Source organism: Arachis ipaensis, chromosome B10 (assembly GCF_059453495.1).
Source record: "Arachis ipaensis isolate K30076 ecotype BB chromosome B10, ASM5945349v1, whole genome shotgun sequence".
Lineage (NCBI taxonomy): Eukaryota > Viridiplantae > Streptophyta > Magnoliopsida > Fabales > Fabaceae > Arachis > Arachis ipaensis.
The window spans coordinates 114,078,017-114,083,909 of NC_142435.1; the positions used below are offsets into that span (position 1 = coordinate 114,078,017).

The window sequence follows — 5,893 nt, forward strand, 5'->3', positions numbered from 1 at the left end:
TGTATGTTTAGGTTTTCACGAAAAAGAGTTATCGAAGTGTTATGCGGTTTTAAGTTTTAAACAGGCTCATATTTTAGTCTTAAATATTATAAAAGTCGTGGTAATACTCGAGCTATCAGAGTGGCGCAGCCGGAAGCATGACATTTTGATAGTTAGGGTGTTACATTTGTGGTATCAGAGCGGTCTTTCCTGTAGAGCCTGAGGAATGGACCGACTATGCTTCAATTGCATACTCTGAGCGTTTGTCATGTAAAGTAACTGATGGGTTATCATAGATGATATACGAATTTTGAGTAAAGTAAATCGCGGGTTTTGGAAACGTTAGAAACTTTTTCTCGAGGTTACTCAGTTATGTGCTTTGGATTCTGTTGGATGTCATGTGACTTATTGTTTCTTAGCCTATTTTGATGTTCTTGTCAATTCTTTTGGGAAGCAGTTTGATGTTTTCAATCCTATTTTTCTGTTCATATGCATTCTTCTTGATTCTAAATTGCATATGCCGGTTTGAATTTCTTTGTGTATCTGTCTTTCTCTGTTTGAGCTCTTTTCTTTAATTTTTCGACATGATTTTGAACTTGTCTTGATGCAACGCGTCTTTTTATGTCCTTACTTCTAGTCTTTAAAAAAATGGTGATTCAGTTTTTCTCTTAATTGACTATATTTATAACCAATTTTCAAACTTTTATAAAATCGCTTTTGATTTGATATACACATATCTATATAAAACTTTGAAAATTTCTTATGCAATTTAAAAACTATTTATTTCCAATACCTCGCATGTTCTTTTACTGGTTTACGGAACTACACTTACTTTAAATACAATTTGACTTTTCAAAATAATTTTATTACGGTCCCTATACGTAACTCTATTTGATTACGTACTTAGGTATTTTTAAATTCTTAAAGGAAAGGCTTTTCACTTTATTTCCAGTTAGTTTTCGTTTGACAAATTGACTTTAATTTAGTATGATACATTATTTACGTAATTGTTGTTCTTTTGAAAATATTAGGTTCATACCTTTCCTCTCAAGTATGGGCTAATTCTTTAAGCTTGTGTTTCTATGGTCATGATACTTGATTTTGTTTTTAATTACTCTTTTTCTTTTATGAACACCACTAGTAGTCACAGTTTTTCTTCTCTTGTGAATTTCATGCTCCTCTAAGTCAACTTAAATTGTTTCTATCTAGTGTGTTGATTGTCCTCCCAATTGTCCTTCTTTAGTCAAAGGTTCTTTCTTGAAAATTCACTGTTGATTGAGTTGTTTTTCCTGACGAGTGTTGCATCATTTTGAACCAATGGAAAGCTTGTTTGGTGTCCTGATGAGCGGATAATTTATACGCTTTTTGGCATTGTTTTTAGTATGTTTTTAGTAGAATCTAGTTACTTTTAGGGATGTTTTCATTAGTTTTTATGTTAAATTCACATTTCTGGACTTTACTATGAGTTTGTGTGTTTTTCTGTGATTTCAGGTATTTTCTGGCTGAAATTGAGGGACTTGAGCAAAAATCAGATTCAGAGGTTGAAGAAGGACTACTGATGCTGTTGGATTCTGACCTCCCTGCACTCAAAGTGGATTTTCTGGAGCTACAGAACTCAAAATGGCGCGCTTCTAATTGCGTTGGAAAGTAGACATCCAGGGCTTTCCAGCAATATATAATAGTCCATACTTTGGCCAAGAATAGATGACGTAAACTGGCGTTCAACGCCAGCTTTCTGCCCAAATCTGGCGTCCAGCGCCAGGAAAGGAGCCAAAACTAGAGTTGAACGCCCAAACTGGCACAAAAGCTGGCGTTCAACTCCAAGAAGGACCTCTACACGTGCAACACTAAAGCCCAGCCCAAGCACACACCATGTAGGCCCCGGAAGTGGATTTATGCATCAATTACTTACTCATGTAAACCCTAGTAGCTAGTTTATTATAAATAGGACCTTTTACTAGTCTTTTTGACATTTTTGGATTACCTTATGATCCTTTGATCACGTTTTGGGGGCTGGCCATCTCGGCCATGCCTGGACCTTTCACTTATGTATTTTTAACGGTAGTGTTTCTACACTCCATAGATTAAGGTGTGGAGCTCTGCTGTTCCTCAAAGATTAATGCAAAGTATTACCGTTTTCTATTCAATTCATCTTATTTCGCTTCTAAGATATCCATTCGCACCCAAGAACGTGATGAAGGTGATGATTATGTGTGACGCTCATCACCATTCTCCCCTATGAACACGTGCCTGACAAACACTTCCGTTCTACATGAAATAAGCTAGAATGAATATCTGTTAGATCTCCTAACCAGAATCTTCGTGGCGTAAGCTAGAATGATGGCGGCATTCAAGAGAATCCGGAAAGTCTAAACCTTGTCTGTGGTATTCCGAGTAGGATTCAATGATTGAATGACTGTGACGAGCTTCAAACTCGCGAGTGCTGGGCGTTAGTGACAGACGCAAAAGGAGGGTGAATCCTATTCCAGCATGATCGGGAACCGACAGATGATTAGCCGTGCTGTGACAGAGCATGTGAGCATATTTTTCACTGGGAGGAGGGGATTTAGCCACTGACAACGGTGATGCCCTTGCATAAAGCCAGCCATGGAAAGGAGTAAGACTGATTGGATAAAGATAGCAGGAAAGCAGAGATTCAGAGGAACAAATGCATCTCCATACGCTTATCTGAAATTCTCACCAATGATTTACATAAGTATTTCTATCCCTTTTATTATATTAAATTCGAAAACACCATTATCAATTTATATCTGCCTAACTGAGATTTTCAAGGTGACCATAGCTTGCTTCATACCAACAATCTCCGTGGGATTCGACCCTTACTCACGTAAGGTATTACTTGGACGACCCAGTGCACTTGCTGGTTAGTTGTATCGAAGTTGTGAACCATGGTATTGGCACCATGTTCTTGGCGCCATTGCCAGGGAAAGAAAGAACCATAAATTTTACATAATCAAAGTGTAATCACGATTGCGCGTACCAAGTTGCTCACGTTGCCAGGGATTGTTTGAGCCTGGACATCACAATTTCGTGCACCAAGTTTTTGGCGTCGTTGCCGGGGATTGTTCGAGTTTGGACAACTGACGGTTTATCTTGTTACTCAGATTAGGTAATTTTCTTTTTGTTTTGTTTTCAAAAATTTTTCAAAAATCTTTCAAAAATTTTCTCATCTATTTTCGAAAAAAAAATGTTTTCAAAAATATATTTTTCTTCAGAATTTTTAAGAATGAATTCTAGTGTTTCATGAAGCATGTGAAGCATGGCTGGCTGTAAAGCCATGTCTAATTCTTTTGGATAGAGCATGTTAGGCTTGTCATGTCTGAATTACACTCATATTTTTATTAAAGCTTGGCTGGCTATTAAGCCATGTCTGACCCTTTGATTGGAGCTTTAAGACTAACATGGCAAGATTCCTGGAATTCATATTAAAAATTTTGGAATCCTTATTTTTATTTTTCACAATAATTTTCGAAAAAAAAATTAAAAGAAAATCCAAAAAAATTAGAAAATCATAAAAATCAAAAATATTTTTGTGTTTCTTGTTTGAGTCTTAAGTCACATTATAAGTTTGGTGTCAATTGCATATGCATCTTGCATTTTTCGAAAATTTCATGCATTCATAGTGTTCTTCATGATCTTCAAGTTGTTCTTGGTAAGTCTTCTTGTTTGATCTTGATGATTTCATGTTTTGTGTCTTTTCTTGTTTTTCATATGCATTCTTGAATTCTTAGTGTCTAAGCATTAAAGAATTCTAAGTTTGGTGTCTTGCATGTTTTCCTTGCATTAAAATTTTTTTTCAAAAATGTGTTCTTGATGTTCATCATGATCTTCATAGTGTTCTTGGTGTTCATCTTGACATTCATAGCATTCTTGCATGCATTCATTGTTTTGATCCATAACCTTCATGCATTGCATCATTTTTCTTGTTTTTCTCTCTCATCATAAAAATTCAAAAATAAAAAAAATATCTTTTCCTTTTTCTCTCTCATAAATTCGAAAATTTAGATTTGACTTTCTCAAAAATTTTTAAAATCTAGTTGTTTTCATGAGTCAAATCAAATTTTCAACTTAAAAATCTTATCTTTTTCAAAATCTTTTTCAAAAATCAAATCTTTTTCAATTTTCTTAGTTATTTTCGAAAATTCTAAAAAAATTTTTCAAAAATATTTTTCTTATTTTTATATCAAATTTTCGAAAATAACATCACCAATTAATGTTTTGATTCAAAAATTTCAAGTTTGTTACTTACTTGTTAAGAAAGTTTCAAACTATAAGTTCTAGAATCATATCTTGTGATTTCTTGTGAATCAAGTCATTAATTGTGATTTTAAAAATCAAATCTTTTTCAAAAAACTAATTTCTATCATATCTTTTCAAAATATCTTCTTATCTTACCTTTTTCAAAAATTTGATTTCAAAATATCTTTTCTAACTTCCTATCTTCTTATCTTTTCAAAAATTGATTTTCAAAATTTGTTTCAACTAACTAACTAACTTTTTGTTTGTTTCTTATCTTTTTCAAAACTACCTAACTAACTTTTTCTCTCTAATTTTCGAAAATATCTTCCCTCTTTTTCAAAAATTCTTTTTATTTTAATTTGTAAATCTTAATTTTCGAAAATTACTAACATTTTTCAAAAACTATTTTCGAAAATCACTAACTCTTTTTTCAAAAATAATTTTCGAAAATTCTCTTCTCTCTCATCTCCTTCTATTTGTTTATTCATCTACTAACATCTCTCCCTCACTCACAAAAAAAAAAAAGAGGATCTCTATTATTATTATTTTTTTGTGCCCTCTTCTTTGTCATATGAGCAGGAGCAAGGACAAGAATATTCTTGTTGAAGCAGATCCGGAACCTGAAAGGACTCTGAAGAGAAAATTAAGAGATGCTAAATTGCAACAATCCAGAAATAACCTTTCAAAAATTTTCGAACAGGAAGAGGAGATGGCAGCCGAAAATAATAATAATGTAAGGAAGATGCTTGGTGACTTTACTGCACCTAATTCCAATTTACATGGAAGAAGCATCTCCATTCCTGCCATTGGAGCAAACAACTTTGAGCTGAAACCTCAATTAGTTTCTCTGATGCAGCAGAACTGCAAGTTTCATGGACTTCCATCTGAAGATCATTTTCAGTTCTTAACTGAATTCTTGCAGATATGTGATACTGTTAAGACTAATAGAGTAGATCCTGAAGTCTACAGGCTCATGCTTTTCCCCTTTGCTGTAAGAGACAGAGCTAGATTATGGTTGGATTCTCAACCCAAAGACAGCCTGAACTCTTGGGATAAGCTGGTCACGGCTTTCTTAGCCAAGTACTTTCCTCCTCAAAAGCTGAGCAAGCTTAGAGCTGATGTTCAAACCTTCAGACAGAAAGAAGGTGAATCCCTCTATGAAGCTTGGGAAAGATACAAACATTTGACCAAAAAGTGTCCTTCTGACATGCTTTCAGAATGGACCATCCTGGATATATTCTATGATGGTTTATCTGAGCTATCAAAGATGTCACTGGACACTTCTGCAGGTGGATCCATTCACCTAAAGAAAACGCCTGCAGAAGCTCAAGAACTCATTGACATGGTTGCTAATAACCAGTTCATGTACACTTCTGAAAGGAATCCTGTGAGTAATGGGACGCCTATGAAGAAGGGAGTTCTTGAAGTTGATACTCTGAATGCCATATTGGCTCAGAATAAAATATTGACTCAGCAAGTCAATATGATCTCTCAGAGTCTGCATGGAATGCAAGCTGCATCCAACAGTACTCAAGAGGCTTCTTATGAAGAAGAAGCTTATGATCCTGAGAACCCTGCAATAGCAGAGGTAAATTACTTAGGTGAACCTTATGGAAACACCTATAACTCAACATGGAGAAATCATCCAAATTTC

General features: G+C 34.7%; 1 non-coding gene across 1 annotated transcript; it reads right to left on the bottom strand.

The window, feature by feature from the left end:
• Window positions 1-5,344: 5,344 nt before the first annotated feature.
• On the bottom strand, window positions 5,345-5,452 carry LOC148581363 (small nucleolar RNA R71). The gene has a single exon (XR_015894535.1). It is a non-coding gene; the product is annotated as a small nucleolar RNA R71 (small nucleolar RNA).
• Between the last annotated feature and the right edge of the window lie 441 nt (window positions 5,453-5,893).